Source organism: Bidens hawaiensis, unplaced genomic scaffold (assembly GCF_021521415.1).
Source record: "Bidens hawaiensis isolate Kalapana, Puna unplaced genomic scaffold, B.hawaiensis_p1.1 tig00033481_1, whole genome shotgun sequence".
Lineage (NCBI taxonomy): Eukaryota > Viridiplantae > Streptophyta > Magnoliopsida > Asterales > Asteraceae > Bidens > Bidens hawaiensis.
Window position 1 is genome coordinate 12,040 of NW_027495730.1, and position 17,667 is coordinate 29,706.

The 17,667-nt window shown below is 36.0% G+C and overlaps 1 pseudogene across 1 annotated transcript; it reads left to right on the plus strand.

Annotated features, from left to right (window-relative positions):
* Window positions 1-262: 262 nt before the first annotated feature.
* On the plus strand, window positions 263-9,890 carry LOC143584860 (auxin response factor 4-like; annotated as a pseudogene). The gene is made up of 12 exons (XR_013144439.1): window positions 263-719; window positions 810-866; window positions 1,420-1,575; window positions 1,669-1,753; window positions 1,871-1,961; window positions 2,053-2,217; window positions 2,289-2,408; window positions 2,488-2,563; window positions 7,599-7,755; window positions 7,821-8,592; window positions 9,272-9,462; window positions 9,561-9,890. The product of XR_013144439.1 is annotated as an auxin response factor 4-like (transcript).
* The last annotated feature ends 7,777 nt before the right edge of the window (window positions 9,891-17,667 follow it).

Here is a 17,667-nt window from a genome sequence, read left to right on the forward strand (position 1 = left end):
CTGCTTCACCTCCCACTTTTAACTCCCAAAACAACATCATCATAATAATAATACTATTAATAATAATGGGTTAGCAATCATTCTCTCAATTTCCTCCCAAATTTTCTACTTTCATACATATTATTTCATACATATTATATTAATAATAATAATAATAATAATAATAATAATCTTTTTCCCAATCTTTCTTGTTGGGCATCATCAAAAATCATGTCTTTTCATGGTGGTTCTTGATTTTTCATTTTTCCACATGATTTGACTTCATTCCCTTGATTTTCTTGTACCCTTTAAAGATCAAGATTCAAGAACCACTTGGGTTGTTCTTATCTTGAAAAAAAATCAAAACTTTTTTTTATATAAAAAATTTTGGGTTTCAAGAATCAGTTGGGTAGTTGGATATTGTGATGGAGATTGATCTGAATGATGCAGTGAGTGGTCAGAATGCAGCAGCAGAATCTTGTGCAAATGGAGATTCATTATCATCACTATCAACATCATCAAACTCATCAAATTCATCCTTAAAGTCTGCAAACTCTTCATCAATTTACATACAACTTTGGCATGCTTGTGCTGGACCTTTAACCACTCTACCAAACAAAGGAAATGGAGTTGTGTATTTTCCTCAAGGTCATTTGGAACAAGTTAATTCTCCCATTGATGTACCTTCTTTTGGACTACCTCCTCAAATCTTTTGCAAAATTGTTGATGTTCAATTGTTTGTAAGCTGTTGTTAAACTGTTAAAAGTTTACCTTTTTTTTTTTCACTTTTAGTTGAATCTTTTCATGTTTTACCCAAGTCTTGAAAACAGGCAAACAAGGAGAATGATGAGGTCTACACAAAGCTCACTCTTTTGCCACTACCAGAGGTAAATTAGGCAACTTTTTTCTAATTTTGAGTTTAGTTCAAGATTCCCACTTTTAATAATCTTGTTTTCTTTGATGTTTTTGCTAATTAGTCTATGTTTTTACCTTCTGTTATCAATAAATCTTGTGGGATATTGCAAAAATCAAGTCTTTTTTTATTTTTATTTATTCGCTCTTTTTCCTCTGCCAGAGGTAAATTTGGGAACTTTTTCTAATTTTAAGTTTACTTCAAGATTCACTCTTTTAATAATCTTGTTTCTTTTCATAATTCTGTTAATTAGTATCTGTTTTTACTTTTTGTCATCAAGAAATCTTGTGGGATGTTGTAAAAATCAAGTCTTTTGGACCTTTATTAGTTTAATTTGGGAACTTTTTCTAATTTTGAGTTGAATTCAAGATTCCCCTTTTAATAATAATAATAATCTTGTCTCCTTTAATGTTTCTGCAAGTTGGCTGTGTTTTGAGTTTTGACCTTTAATTATCAAGATATTATAAATAAAAATCTTTTTTTTTTCCATTTTTAATCTCTTCATTTTGGGATTTATGAAATGTTAGGAAAAATTACAAGAAAAGGAAGAAGATGGTGGTGGGGTTACTCCCACAAGATCAACACCTCAAATGTTCTGCAAGACACTCACTGCTTCTGATACATCCACTCATGGTGGATTCTCGGTCCCTCGAAGAGCTGCAGAAGACTGTTTCCCACCTTTGGTTTGTGTTTTTTTGATTCTTTTCCATGTGCAGATGTGACAAAATTTCTACTTTTTTGTATTAACTGCATTGTATATATTTGGTTAAATTTAGGATTATAAGCAGCAGAGGCCGAGTCAAGAACTAGTTGCAAAGGATCTTCATGGGGTAGAATGGAAATTTAGGCATATTTATAGAGGTAAATTTTGTTGTTAAATATTAAGTAGGTTGAGTTACGGTTTTTATTTTTATTTTTAACTATGATTGAAGTTAAAAGTTAGTTATTTGATTTGGGGACCGAATCACGTGTTTACAGGTCAGCCGAGGCGACATCTGCTTACAACAGGTTGGAGCATCTTTGTTAGTCAAAAGAATCTTGTTTCCGGGGATGCGGTTCTCTTTTTGAGGTATCTTTCTGCTGCGAGTTACACGTTTATTTTTCACTTAGAACAAAAATAACATAATTTCTTTTGGTCATATTATTTAAAAATTAATTAGGGGCGAAGGAGGAGAATTAAGATTGGGAACCCGACGAGCCACTCGACCAAGAAACGTTCTTCCGGATACAACCATGGGCAACTTGAAGTCGTATGCCGACACTCTTGCGTCTGTCGCGAAAGCAGTTTCTACCAATGGTACCTTTGATGTTTTCTACAGTCCAAGGTAAATTTTCTGGCAAAAAAACTAACTTTTGTTTTAAAAAATCATTTTAATAAACAGAAAATGTAACGTAGGTCTAGTCGAGCGGATTTTGTTGTGCCGTATGAAAAGTACAAGAAAGCGGTGAGTAACATGATACCTGTGGGTGCAAGATTCAAAATGAAATTTTGTATGGATGAGTCTCCTGAAAGAAGGTATGATATACAAATTTGTTTATTTGTTTTCTCTTGGTTGAAAATATTTAGGCATAAGTTTTATTATGTTTTTATGTAGGTTTAGTGGAGTTGTGACCGGTGTAGGTGATATGGATCCTTACAAATGGGCTAACTCAAAATGGAGATGCTTAATGGTACATGCCATAACTTTTGAACTTCATTTAAATTAAAAATTAAGTAAATTTCTTGTTAAAACACACGATTACGTGTACAAAGACACTCAAACGTGTTTAGTGTAGGGCTCCATAACTATAGGGAGTTCGACATATGAGAGGTAGTGTTTTGTATGTGTTGAAAAAACGTGGATCGACTTACTAGTATACGATCAACTTTCCTCGGGTATGAGTGTGCTATATCACTGATGGTTTTCCGGAATATGAATTCTTCCACATACAAAACGAGCAGCACCGTGAACTTACCCCTCAGAAAGGGACAGAGGGGTCCTCTTTGGGGTAACCCTCCGGTGTGAGAATAAGATATTGTAGGAGAAGATAATAATAATCTGAAAGTGAGTAAGGACTTAGAATGTATTTTCTTGCTTACCTCCCACTGTGGAGGTGGTGTGGTATTTATAGTATTAGGGTTTCCAATGATTGGGCTCAGACCCAATTAGGGCCTTTTTGGCCTCCTCCTATTGCTTCGCGCCACGTGTCCTTAGGACACCTGGTGCTTTTTCATTGATTATTCTCTGACCAATGTATTTCACCTGACCCATGTGCAATCACGTGGTAGTACATGGGCTTTGCTGAGTTGTCCACCCTTCATTGGCAGCTGTCAACATCAGCATATTCTTTATTCCTTAAAGGATACCTTCTGGAAGGTTGTCTGATGAGCACAATCATGGTTGTCCTTATCCTGATTTGGATAAGGACGTGGTTGATTATGTGCATGTGTGATATGCGCCTATCCTGGGGATGCGCGAGGTCTTCTCTTTATTTTCACGCGCAGATGTTTCATGCGCAGATGTGATATGCGCAAGCATATGTAATATGCGTGAGCATATGTGATATGCGCCACGCGCGGATGCGCCACGCGCAGATGTGATATGCGTGAGCATATATGATGCGTGAGCATATGTGATACGCTGAGCATATGTGATACGCGTGAGCATATGTGATGCGTGAACATATGTGATATGCGTGAGCATATGTGATGCGTGAACATATGTGATATGCGTGAGCATATGTGATATGCGCCACGCGCATAGGTTTTGGCTTTGTGTCTTCATGACATCCTGATTTCAAGCCTCTTGTCTATATCTTGTGGGTTGAACCGCCCCGCTCGATGTTAAGGCGGGTGCATACCTCTTCAAGCCCCCCCAGTCTAATGTGTGTCTTGTCTCGCTGCGAGCGAGGTAAGATAGATATTAGACTTAATGGTTTGCTTTTTTAATAGGGTTTATCTTCTTTTTCATTTCTCACAAGTGCGTTGCGCGAAATTCTATCCTTTTGGTTGAAATGAATCGTCCATGTACGTGGTTGGTTGGTGCTGACATGCGTCAGAGATGGAGACGTTATATGTCAGACTTTTCGTGTGCTCGAGGTGCTACAGTGGCCTTTCATGTCTCCTCATACAGTGTCAGGAACACGTGTCGCGCTCATGTTGGCCTGCACCTGCGAGTGGGGGCGCGTGAGCGTAACTCTGATCATTATCTGTTTCTTTCTCTCTCCTGGGCCTATAAAAGCAAGCCTTTTGAGTGGTTTTTTCTTCATCTTCATTGTTATTTTCAGAGCTCTTTCTTCTTCAATTTTCATTCCGATTAAGAGCCTTTATCCTTTGCTTCCAGATTTCCGTGCTTAAAGTAACCATATGGTTTGTTTCACAATTGTATGTCTGATAACCCAGACACCACAATTTCCCCCAGCAAACGCCGTGTAAAGTCGTTGGTTATGTCCACTTTGAAGAAGACCGGCAAGGGTAAACGGGCTGCCGAGGCCTCGTCGGAGGAGGTGGGGAAGAACAAAACAGTGAAGAGATGGGATGAGATTCCCTGCAAATTGAAACAGTCTGACTTCGACAATCTCGTCGCCTCTCAGGGTTTTCTCCCTGAGTACAGCTGTCTGCTCCCGGCGACCGGGCAAACGGCGGCAGATCCGCCCACCGGCTATATCTCTTTATACTCTCACTTTTTCACTCACTGTAACCTTCGTCTTCCGATGACAAGGTTTATGGGTGCGCTCCTTCAGTTTTATGGGATTCATATATCCCAAGTCCATCCTTGTGGACTAGTGCGCATGACTCATTTTGAGTTCATGTGCAAAGCTCAGCGCGAGGAGCCCACCCCTCGGCGCTTTCAATATTTTTACAAGCCAAAAATCCAAGATTCTTGGTTCTCATTCACACCGCGCAATCAGAAGGTTAAGTGCTGCACTGTTTCCTTCAAAAGCCTTCATGACTGGTCTGAAAATTTTTTTTATATTAAGGCTGGTGTGATTCCCATCCGCACGACCATGCGCGCGATCACTTCTGCGCCCGCGGATGAGAATGTTCTTAAGAACCCAACGGGCACATGGGTTAACAAGTTATCTGCTGAACCATCCCCCGCCAAGAATATTTGCTAGGAGGCGCTGGTGGGGGTTGGTATGAGCAAGAGGTGGACCGATAGCGCGACTGAGCCTGTCATCCATGTTGATGGCTTAGGTGAGTTATTTGCTCATTGCATTATATCTGCGCGAATATAATTCGTTTTGCTGATATCATTTGTCTTGTTTTATGCAGTAAGCAAGGAATACGTCCACGCCGCCTATGACGAGCATATGGAGGGCGGCTCTGTCGCGCTGAGCGCTGGGGAAGTTGCTTTTCCCGATCGCTTCGATGATATGTTCATCCCTGTCGATTTAAAATTTTGCTTTGACAGCGATGCGCCTGGTAAGCCTTTGTACTTATGCTTATGCCTTTAGAATACCAAATTGGTTAACATTTCTGTTGCACGTATTGTAGATGCGCTCGAGAATTATGAGTTGGAGCTTGCGGAAGAGGTGGAGGAGGAAGAAGCTGAGGCGCCACAACTCAAGCGCAAAGCTAAATGCAAAACTGGCGCAGGGGCCAGTAAAAAACATAAGAAAAATGATGCCCCTGTTGCCCAGAATCCTCCTCCTACCCAAGCGAAGGGACTTGAGAAAACCAAGGGATTTACCTCCAAGTTTTCCTCGTCTTCTTTGCCTCGAGGTGTGGGCAATCCTCCCGTCCACACGAGGTATGGTGCTGCCACCTCATCTCTTCACGCGGCGGACAAGGGAAGCAGCGCTGCGCCTGCTGTTTCATCTTCTCCAACATGTATACTTTGTTTATATTTTGTGGTTTTATGAGCGTGATTCCGATAGAGTTATTAATGAAGCTTTGCTCACTCAAATGTTTGTAGAGCCGGCGACTTTGGTGGCTCAACCTCAGGCGCAGCAAGGTACCGAGGCTGCGCCGAAGGTTGCTTTGAAGTCCCCTGTTTTACCCTCGAAAAGGGGGAAAATGGACTTCATGGCGATGCTCAATTCGCGGACGGCGGTGCGCCAATGTATTTATTGCGCTTTGATTTTCTGATTTTTTTCCTTTAGATCAAGTCATGAATCATTTCTCCTTGTTGGTTTTTTCATAGGAATTATAGCTGGCACACAAGCTGCTGGTGGCACTGCTGGCGCCGGCCCCGGCGCCGTTAGTTCTGCTCCTGCTCCAACAAGCACTGAATCTCCTCTCATTGGGATTACTAAGGAGCAGGAGACTATTTTACGTGCTGATCTAACGGCGTCAAGACCTCCCTCACCTCCTCCTGCGCGCAACCCTCCTCGTGAGACTGTTTTTGATTTTTCCAAGTCGCGGGAGAAAAGACCTGTTACAGAGGATGATGAGGAGGTCAAATTTGAAGATTCCGATGGTGGTCGCGCAAGCCCTATAGCGCCACGAGATTTCGTGGCGCAGCCTTCTTCTCGTGGGGCAGGCAGGAGCTCACCAGCTGGCGCTGACCTTTCTGCCGGTTCTCCGCAGGTATAAGTTTGTTTTTCTCCGCTGTGCGGACTTCCAAATTAGTGTCTAGATAACTAAAATGTTTCTTTTGCGTTGCTTTGTGTTTGCAGGAAGCTGATCACATACACCGCCCGAGCTGGAATATTACTGAAGATAGCTCATTTCAATCCATGGGCGTGTGTGAAGACTTCTGGGCTCACTCTGTTCCTCCGGCTGAAAGGAGGTTTCAGGAGGACCGCGCTCGCGTGAACTTGCTCAACGACCACCTTTTTGATGGGTCTGCGTTCTTTGCTGCCTCCCAGCTTTGCAATATGAAGTTGCAATAGTATCTTTGATAAATTCGGATTGTTTTAAGAGAGATCAAATATCATATAAAACCATCTACATTTTTTTTCTCGCTAAAGTCTTTGAATAATATTTCCACATTAAAGTCCCTCTACGTGTTAAATTTAAATAAAATAATGAATTTTATGGTATTTTATCCTTTAGGAATGAAAATATAAAAATATCAAGAACAACATTTTATAAATACATTTTTGTTAATATAATTAGAGTAAATAATAAAATTATTTGACCTACCAAATATCCCATTTATCTATTTTATAGTAAATAAAATAGAATAAGTGCGAGTCATCTTGGCGCATAATTTTCTCTTTAATTTATTCGTTTAAAATAAATGTAACAAGTAACTTTATTATATTTACCATGGAACGGACCAATATAATATTATGAAATTTAGAATGATATATAAAAATTAATCATCATCATATCATCATCATCATCGTACTCAGTATATTCCATCAATAGCAAAGCTATGGTAGGGTCTGAGGAGGATAACTGGATAAGATGTAGACAACCTTACCTCTAACCCATAGGAATAGAGAGGCTGCTTCTGATGAGACCCCCGGCTCGATAGTAGTTTTGCATCAAGCCTTGGACATAAGGCACATAACACTCAATCATCGGGACACCAACTAATTGGTGCATGCACCCTTGACATTCGGTTATCAACGCCACCACATGATGCCTGATTAACCTTCCGCCACTTTTAGCCTTATTTTTGCGAGATTAGTAAAATAACATCAAAATTAGTGCAATTTCATTTTTGCCCACCCGAGCGTTCACACATATATACATTATACGCGCGCACCGTAAGCAGGATGTAAAATAAATTATTAATGTTCATATTTGCATGCTTTCTTGCTTGAAAAATAGGTGAGGTGGGATGAAGATATTGGACATGATCATCAAGATCAAATATCTCCATGGGAAATCGATCTTTCTACCGGTTCTTTCCCATTACTAAATATTCAATCTTCCCCACGCCTCAAGAAACTACGTGCCGATCTGCATGCAACTCCTCCTGCAGCCGGTATGAATTTATATAACTTAATTTATGTAAACGTTAGTCGTTTAATTATGTTACTCTTTTTGCAGCGCGTGGTGGATACGTAGACTTTGAGGAGTCATTAAGATCCTCTAAGGTCTTGCAAGGTCAAGAAAATGTAGGTCATGTATCACCTCTATATGGGCGTGATAAGATGAACAACTCGTTAAGCTTCGGGGGTACAACCGTCGATGCACACAGGTTTCCCCTCAAACGGGATGATGATGATGGGGAGGAATACAAATTTTGTCGAACTTATGAGAAATACTCATCATCAACCGCTCTCAACCACCCCTTACTCGGGCTTTCTGGGATCCGGGTAATAATAATAATACTAGATTCCCGCAGGTCTTGCAAGGTCAAGAAATTTGCTCCATGAGGTCATTGACCGGTAAAACCGAAATCGGCTCGTGGGCCCCACCACGAACCGATCTTGGTACCAGTCATTGCAATATTCTCAACATGTACCGAACACCCGAGACCGGGTTCTATCAACTTGGATCAGCAGGTGGTCGGAACTTTGGGTTTCCAAATCCTGATGTTTACGACGCGAGGGTAAGACCAAGTCCGGGCCCTGATCTGGGCCTGGGCCCTAGCCGGGCTCGGGTTATGGCTGCGGACTTAAACCGGTTTCCTGTGATTCCAACTAATGTGGGAAGTGGGCCGGTTGAGAAAACGGTTATTGAACCTAATTCAGGCAGTGAAAAAGACGATGGTGCTTCGGATAGTATTGGGAGTAGTTGTAAACTCTTTGGTTTTCACTTGAATGAAGCGCCTCAGTTATTAGATGCTAAAGGCTTAAACAAGAGGAGTTGTACCAAGGTAACATCCTAGTAATGCATCTGCATGCATACCGAATTTAGTGCGAGAACAAAAAGAACGAATCTAAATTGTTTAACTTTTTTTATCAATGATTCATATAATTTTTTTTAAAGTTTGTACTTCTTACGTACAAAATGTGTATGCTTATGTACATAAAAGATAATCAAAGTTATTTCTTCATATGTTTTTTAAGTTTTTAATCATTTACTACACGTGTATATTACACATGTGGTAGGTTATATACTTAAACAAAATCCATTTAATTATTTTTATTTCAAGGGAGACGAATAAACATTGCAATACTATCATTTAAAAAAAAAAATTATAAGATTGAAAAAGTGAATGATTTTTTTGGTTCTACAAGTTCTCACAATTATATAGTGTACCGCATGGGTCTCTCCATGCGGGCGGGCGGACACGTAAGTAGATTATGTTCATAAAAAAACATCAAACTAATTTTGTCATATGTTTTGTTTATTAACCTACACATGACCTACTCATGTGTAGGTTACATATATATATATATATAAACGAAAAATCAAACTAATTTATCAATATTCTTTTCGAAATTCGAAATGAGAATAGAATCATATCATTATCTTTTATTTTTAACACACACATGTATATGATTATAAAGATTATCAGAAACTTGTTGAATTTGGTTTTGGATCATATATAGGTTCACAAACAAGGAAACAAAGTTGGAAGGGCCATCGATCTTTCAAAAATGTCGAGTTACCGTGAGCTGTTCATGGAGCTAGAAGTGCTATTTAACATGGAAGGCGCGTTTAATAATCCAAATGGCGTATGGCGACTACTGTATACGGATGAAGAAAACGACATGATGGTTGTTGGGGACGATCCATGGGAGTAAGTACAGTACTTTGTTCTAAAACATTGATTCTTATAATATTCTAGAATCATAATGTGTTGAAATTTAAAGCATGTTTGTAAAATGTTTTATGCAGTGAGTTTGCAAGAATTGTTACGAAAATACACATATACACTGCGGAAGAAGTTGAGAAGCTGATGAGCAGTGGGGTGATTAGTGACAACACGAGCTGCTTGGAGGAACCGCCAGCTGTCATTGACACGGCTAAATCCTCGTCGGTTGATTAATAATAATCATCGTATTATATATCGAACTGTTGTATGGTTGTTTTGTAGTGTGTACTATGTTGTTTGTGTTGAATGGAATCTTTGTGTTTTTAAGCAAGTTTAAAGTGCTTGCAAAACTTGGATGCAACAATATGTAAGCAAATAAGCAAGTTATGCAACAGCTATGTTTTAACTTTTAATTGTTTAAGCGTTAAGTGTTGACAATTTCTTGTTTTCATAACTAATTGTTGGGCACACGAGAAAAGCTGCTCGTGAGTTTAAAAATACATTTAATAAACGAGCCCGGGCTTAAACAAACGAGTCTGGGCTACACTTATCGATATAGAATAGGCTGGCAAGCCTCATTTATATAATTGTTGTAATTCATTAAATATATATTCACAATATGTATTTCTATATATGAAATTATTAAAAATAAGTACATATATAATGATAAAACTTATAACTATAAAAATGTATAAAAATAATTATAAGTATATAAATATATTAATATATTAATGATTTAATAAACAAATAATAAACGAGCCAAGTTTGAGCTTGAAAAATTACTCACGTTCCAAACTCGAACTCTCATAAGTGAAAAGAGTCGAGCTTCAGCTTGACGCGACTTGTTTACACCCCTAGTTATTATACGTAGTTATTATACGTGTCACCTTGATGCCAACTATAAACCCATAAAGATATCATATATGAGGAATACAAATGTAAGTGGCTAGAGGCGCTGTTCGCGTGTTAAACAACCAATTTTTGACACGTCAATGTGTCACGAAGATTATTAAATTTCAGTTATTTTATCTAATTCGTTTAATTAAACATGTCAACATTTTAGCCCGTTCAACTCATTTATAACAACATATTTAATTTAACGTGTTGCACCTTATGTCTACATTCTTATTAATCAAGTTGTTTTCCTGAAAAATATAGTTACCTCTCAAACTTTTTCATTTCATTCTTTTAATATAACAAAGACATATATAAACACTTTTATATATATATTATTTTAACTGTATTACATAAGACGTATTTTAGCATTATTTTAACTATATTACATAAGGCGGTTATACAAATACATAACCCATTTTTCTTTTCTCCCAAACAACTAGTAAACATAAGGTAGATAATTATTCTGGTTGACTTTCAATATTTAACAATCCATATGCATCTTGGTGGAATATTTTTACAATTTACTAATTTAGACTAAAAACTATACAATTTCCTTTTATATTAAAGTAAGTTAAGTTCGAATATTTATTATGGTTGACTTCAATATTCAACTATTCATATGCATGCTCTTTGGTAGTTAAATCATGCATGAGTGTCACATCCGACCAAACAGGGTGGAATGTCTTTATACTTTAGTCTAAAAATTATAATGTATATTTTTATTTAACAAAAGATATATACAATGTCTTTGTTGCTACATACATATGGTCTTTGTCGCCAGCGAGCACTTCCTATATACATAAAGAAAATAAGAAACACGTTTGAAAGCTATAAGATGCAACTGGTGATTACCATTGAAGAGTTCAAGTTAACTTCATTAAAAGTCAAACTACATATAAATGAGTTAGATATTAAGGGTCACATATATGGAATGCTTAAGTTCTTATAGTATATGTAAGTCATGTTATGTAAACGAAGACTTTGATCCGAACTTATATTCAACTGATGTTCTCAATGATCTAAAATTTCATGGGTGTCTAAATCACCCATTGATATTAAAAGTTTGTGTCCCGGTGTGTTACTACGAAACGTTGATCAAAAGAATGAATCATGTAACTTAACAATGTTACAAGTAAAGTCTTTAAACAAATAAAAATAAAAATTTAAAGGTAAAAGATAATAACATAAATATATAAAGTTCTTGAAAATTGAAATGTTATATTTAAGGAATAGCATAAACATGTAAAAGATAATGCCTCATTTGTAAAAAAGCTTGTTTGGATAGATTCGGTGAGCATGCCCTCCACTGTAAGGAATTGCCGGGATTCAAGTATCGTCATGACTGGGTTAGAGATGTGTTATGGGATGTGCTTAGACGTGCCGGAATCTCAGCCAAGAAAGAGCCACCTGTTAACTTTTTGACTGATCCGCGTGAGGGAAGATCTACCCTGCGTCCTGCGGATGTTCTTGTGTTTGGCTGGGCAGGGGGTAAGCATGCGTGTGTTGACCTCACTGGGGTGTCCCAGTTGGTGGGGCTGAGAGACAGTGGATTCGTATCGGGACAGACGGTTTTGAGAGCGGAGTCTAGGAAGGTTGCTAAGCATGAGACATCGTGTTTGGAGAATCAGCACGTGTTCATTCCATTTGCCTTCGACACTTTTGGATCCCTAGCTCCCGAGGCGGTTCGCTTCTTGGAGCGGGTGCAGAAGGTGGTCCACAATGACTCGCAGAGCCCGAGGAACTAAGGATTTATATTTAGTAGAATAGGCTTTGCGATTCAAAAGGGGATAGCGGCGCAGCTTGTTGCTCGCTTACCCATTATCCAGATGTAGTTCGGTTTGTGTTATATATAAAAGGAATAGCTACTTAATACTCCCAATTGTCCATCTTTTATTAATATCATGCTAAATTTGTAAATCATTTAATTAATATACTAACTGTATCAATTAAACTTTTGATCAAATTTGAAATTGATTTATATGAACAGAGGTTTATTTTATAAAATCTCCTATTGTTTGGAAATGATCAGGTTTATTTTAATAAGATGTGGGTACAAAACCATATATCTCTGGATTTGCTCTAAGCAAAAACTGAAAAAATGAACCGAAAAAATTGTCAAATGATGAATATGAGAGTCACATAAACATCTGAATCCTCTTTTATTAGAAAAGATAGATTCATATATATAAAACAAACATATACAATAATTTTATTCTGATTTTATATTGTTTCTTTAAAATTTGGTGTGCATATACAACAATAATGTTTCTAATTAAAAACATTATTTAAAAAACTATTTCTTTTATACGCTTTAATTTTATTCTGATTTTGCTATCGTTCATAACCTTGCATATGGTTCGTGACTTCGTGATGGTTACATAAAGATTGCTCAAGAATCAAGATATAAATATTTATGACATTTTATGATGCCACATGATACCCCATGGTGCATTATCCGTATAGCTTTATTGTTTCTAGCAAAATGTTCCATTGTCTAAGTATTATTTTAAAAAAATCGGTTTATCGTTGTATGAACTTTTGACGATTCCTTGTATATGAGTGTACAGTCTCGCACACTTTTCAATTGAGAGGGGGGGGGGGGGTTGACTACCTCCCGCCCTTTCTCACACCCCTCTATGACGGTGTTCTACACCCTTCATGCTGCAGTGGCGGGCCTCGCACCAATTCCCACACAAGTCATACTTTATATAATATTTTCTTTTTTAACTTTATGTCGTTATTTAATAGCTTTGATATATTAATTATCTTTATCTCAGTAAATCTTAATAAAAATTCGATCCCTAACTTTAAAGTATGTAGTCGTATTTAAAACAATAATCCATGAACATAAATGAACCTGGAATCAACGAGCAAACCTAAAACATTCAAATGGGTAATGGTAGGGTGTTCATGGTTCGGTTTGACAGTTTTTCTTTTGTCAAACCGTAAAGCAAACTGTTACCAATGTTTTTTACTATCGAAAATTGAACTGTTGAAATTTAAACTTGAACCAAACTGAATTATTAGAAACGGTTTGATTTCACGGTTTGAAAATTACAATTACAAAAACCTTATGTTCGGTTTAGTTTCCTTGTTAACTGAGAAAACCGACTTATAGGTTTTCTTTAGATATCAAAAAATTGAATTACATAAATGATTAAAGGTAGACAATATTTTTATAGTGTGTGATTTTTTAACCAATCAAACATTAGTAGTTTCTAGTGTTTCTAGACCTTATTTTGACATAAATAAAAATAAAAGTTTGTAGGCTTGAACGGGAGTAATATAGCAATTGTGGCCACTTCACTTCTAGAAGTTAGAGAGAAAAAAAATTCACTTAAATTAGCCCAAGTTCTAGTGTTCACTTGAAAGTTTTAAGTTGGCTAATACATAAATGGTTAAAGATATATAATATGACATATCTAAAAAAAATGTAACTAAATCTCACGGCTTGATTGGCTTCTGATATAAATCGTAAACTAAACCGTTTAATACAGCTTGAAACTTTTGAAACCGGCTGACTAAAAGCAACGGAAAAAAAGATGATCGGTTTAGACAGTTTCACAGTTTTAAACTGAACCGTTAACACCCCTAGGTAATGGGGGATATCCGACATGTGACCCAGTATGAGATTAGCTTTTAACTTTTTTTTGGATATGAGACAAATATAATATTAAGTGATATCTGACCCATTTACCATAAATATACATAGTCATTTATTCGAATCATAGATGTAATATTTCTTTATTATTTTTCTTTGTTCTTATGTAATCGACAACTCATATAATTTCAGTTTTTATATATTTAATTTACTTGAGTAACAAAATTATATAAAAATCTGAAAAGTAAGATTTTTCTTTTCGAAATCACAACGAATCACTTTTAACAAAATAAAACTGTTACTGAACGCATAATTACCAGTATTGTAGTAATTGTTAGTAAGATAGTGAGAACTGACGATTAATCATGAATTAATTGCAAGGACTTTTACAACTATGCTAATTACCCAACCGGTATGGTACGAGGTGGACAATGAGCTGGTGATGGAATGGTAAGTGAGAAAATTAGTGTTCAATGTGAGCCAGATATGATTCATGCCCCCCGTCATTTAGTTTTTAGTTTCGGCAATACCGAGTGATTTTGGGAGACTAGGCGAATATGTGACGTTTACTAGTTGGAACTTTGAACTGAACGAGTTTTACCTTACCATACTGTCGTGCATTCGGGTGAGTGTTCACGGACGTTGCCTTTAGATGAGGTTTAGATCAAAATGCGAGTATATACCAATATAACGAATTTAGCTAGTAGCACTTTGAAATGATAATTTGTTACATGGGAAAAAGATGTGGCATGAGACACGAGACACATCTTTATTATTAAAAATAAGTCACATCTATATGATTAAATAAATTATAAAATTGTTCACGTTAAAGGACAGAACTTCGATATTGACATTTGAGAAATATGTAAAATCGAATACAGCCACGTTTTTTTTATCGTATCCGTAAGCTTTAGCACGTAACTAAGAGCGTTAGTTTTTTAATTAAATTTTCAGTATTCTTCACATGGATTTGTCATCTGTGTTTAATTTAGGTGCACCTATGGCATTTACTTGCACCTGATTATTTAGATTCAAATTTATTCTTTAGATTTTTTATTTAATACATTATATATTTTCTTTAACTTTTAATCCAATATTTTATATAACTTCAAATACGGTTTCCAATATATTCATATTTTTTTCAAATTTATAAACTCTTTCTATTTAACTATCCCAATTTGATACTTAATTTCGGTTTAATATTATTTGTTCAGATATTCTATAATTGCAATCGGAAATATTTCACTTTAAATTTATTATCTTATAAATAATGAAAAAAGAATCATAAAAATTAGACTGCACAATTGTTTTCACTTTAGATATTATTTATTAATATTTTCGTAAGTGCGTAGCGCGCGCGTGATTGGGGGATCCACTACAAACGGTTTTTAATGCTAGTGTAAGAATTATTGAAACAATTATGTTAACATTAGAGTAATTAATCTATACTATATATAATGTATAAAAGAAAGGCAAATCAAGACACCTTAATTTTAAGAGATTTACAAATTTTAATGTATAATAGACATCTTATATAGCATGTGAGAGAGGGACAAACTTGTTCATTAGAAAATATGTCTTGAAATAATTACAACATTGCCCCTCAACTTTAAACAAATTTTGTAAATTTAAGAAATAGTAGTACTTTGGACCTTTATCTTTACCTATATATTCAATTTAATTTTAATTGTAAATAACTTCCCACAAACTATTTTCCAACGGTCATAACTTTTACATACGTTAATATTTTTTATAAAAAATTGCACCATAAAAATGAGCATTTTATTGTCTTTGATTTGAGTATGGTATTGCTATATTTTTTAAAAAAAAAATTTTTTAGCATATTACATATAGGTGTTCACAATTCGGTTTTAACGGTTTCTAAGTTATATCGTGAGCCAAACTGTTGGTTCGATTTTTTGTTATTGAGAACCGAAATTGAACCGTAAAAACTTTAAACTTCGTTACTAATGGTTTGGTTTCGCGCATTGAGCTTCAATAATAAGTTTACCGTCCAGTCCGGTTTTATATGGTCAATTTTTTGTATAAACCATAAACCAAACCAGTTGCTATGGTTTAAACATTCGGAAACTGACTGACCAAAAGTGATGATTGGTTCAAACGTTTTCACAGTTTCAAACGAACCTTGAACATTCACAATTATTACATGATTACTATAATTTTGGTTCCCGCCGCATCGCGCGGGCACCCGTCTAGTATTATGTTATAGTTTTGAACTAGAGTGTTAATAATTACTATGTTTCATTTTGTTCTAGCATAATAATTATTATTTTAAATTTTATTGGTTTTCACATTTCTCGTGTTAAAAGTTGTTTGTATTTGATCATAAGGTTGTGCAACGGTTCATAAATCGAACTGAACCCGAACCATAACCGTCTTTGAATTGTTAAATGCTAAATATAAGAACTAGAACCGGACCGTATTTTAACGGTTCCGGTTCAGTTCAGATTCGGGTTAAACAATTCTCAATAAAATCCTAAATATGAACTATTAGAAGGTGTAAGAAACAAAGGACAATTCATAAAATAAAACATAATCATATCAACATGTTATATTTTAATGGATAGGATTGAAAGAGGATTCGAATGCCACGGGATTTTACATAAAAAAAACTATATCTTAAAGCATATTTACAATAAGTGAATATGATTATCGCTTTTGATATTGCAAGGGGATTGGATATAACTGGGAACATGAGAATGTGGATAGTCACTGTACCTGGAAGTTGGAAAGTTCACTATTTAAATTGTGTTTTAAATATAATCTTTAAAGTTTAAACCTAACCCGGTTTAGGTAGTTCTTTAACCATAACCAAACCAAGAATCGTTTTCACCCAAATATAAAAGCCGAAACCAGACACGAAATACAATAATACAGTTTGGATCTAGCGGTTCGGTTTCAATTCCCCATCTCTACTCACTTCTATTTAATCCTAACACTATGTATCTATATGTAACTTTATATTTCTATAATAAAAAACTAAATAATAAATGTTAAATGTCTTTGACTGGTTCTAGCTTTAACTAGGGTTATAATCAAGCCAAGGTGAGCTCAGGCTCGAGCTTGAACTTAAACAAGTTGGATCAAGCTCGGTTCGTTCACTTTATCGAGCTAAAAAATCAAGCTCAATCTCGACTCGTAGCACAAGCCAAGCTCCTAATTAAAAAATAATAATTGTTTTGTTCTCTTTTTTATTCAAAAATGTTGATATATTAAAACCAACTTAGTCAAGATCGAGTCACGAGCCGAGGCAACCCTAGCTCGAGGCCAGCTCATTTAAACTGAAGATTTTTTCGAGCTAGCCACAAACTTTTTAAACCAGCCTTAAGTCTAACATTTAAACCAAAACATAAACCGTTAAACAAGACATACATATTTCTGTTTCGAAATAAAGTAACCGGTAACCTGTAACGAAAAAAAGGTTAAAAACGTGACTTTGGGAAGAAAACAAAAACTTAACGAATTATAAATTTATAATTTATAATTAATTATAATAATAATAATAATAATAATACTTAATTTGTAGTAAGGTGAGACATGTACCCACGCTACTACCTTCTGATGACATTTTAAACTTATCGTTACATAACAACACACATGGCAATCACATCTATAACTACTGCTGCCCATGCCTACTTATAATCAGTACACCAATTAGTCATTCGTCTGCT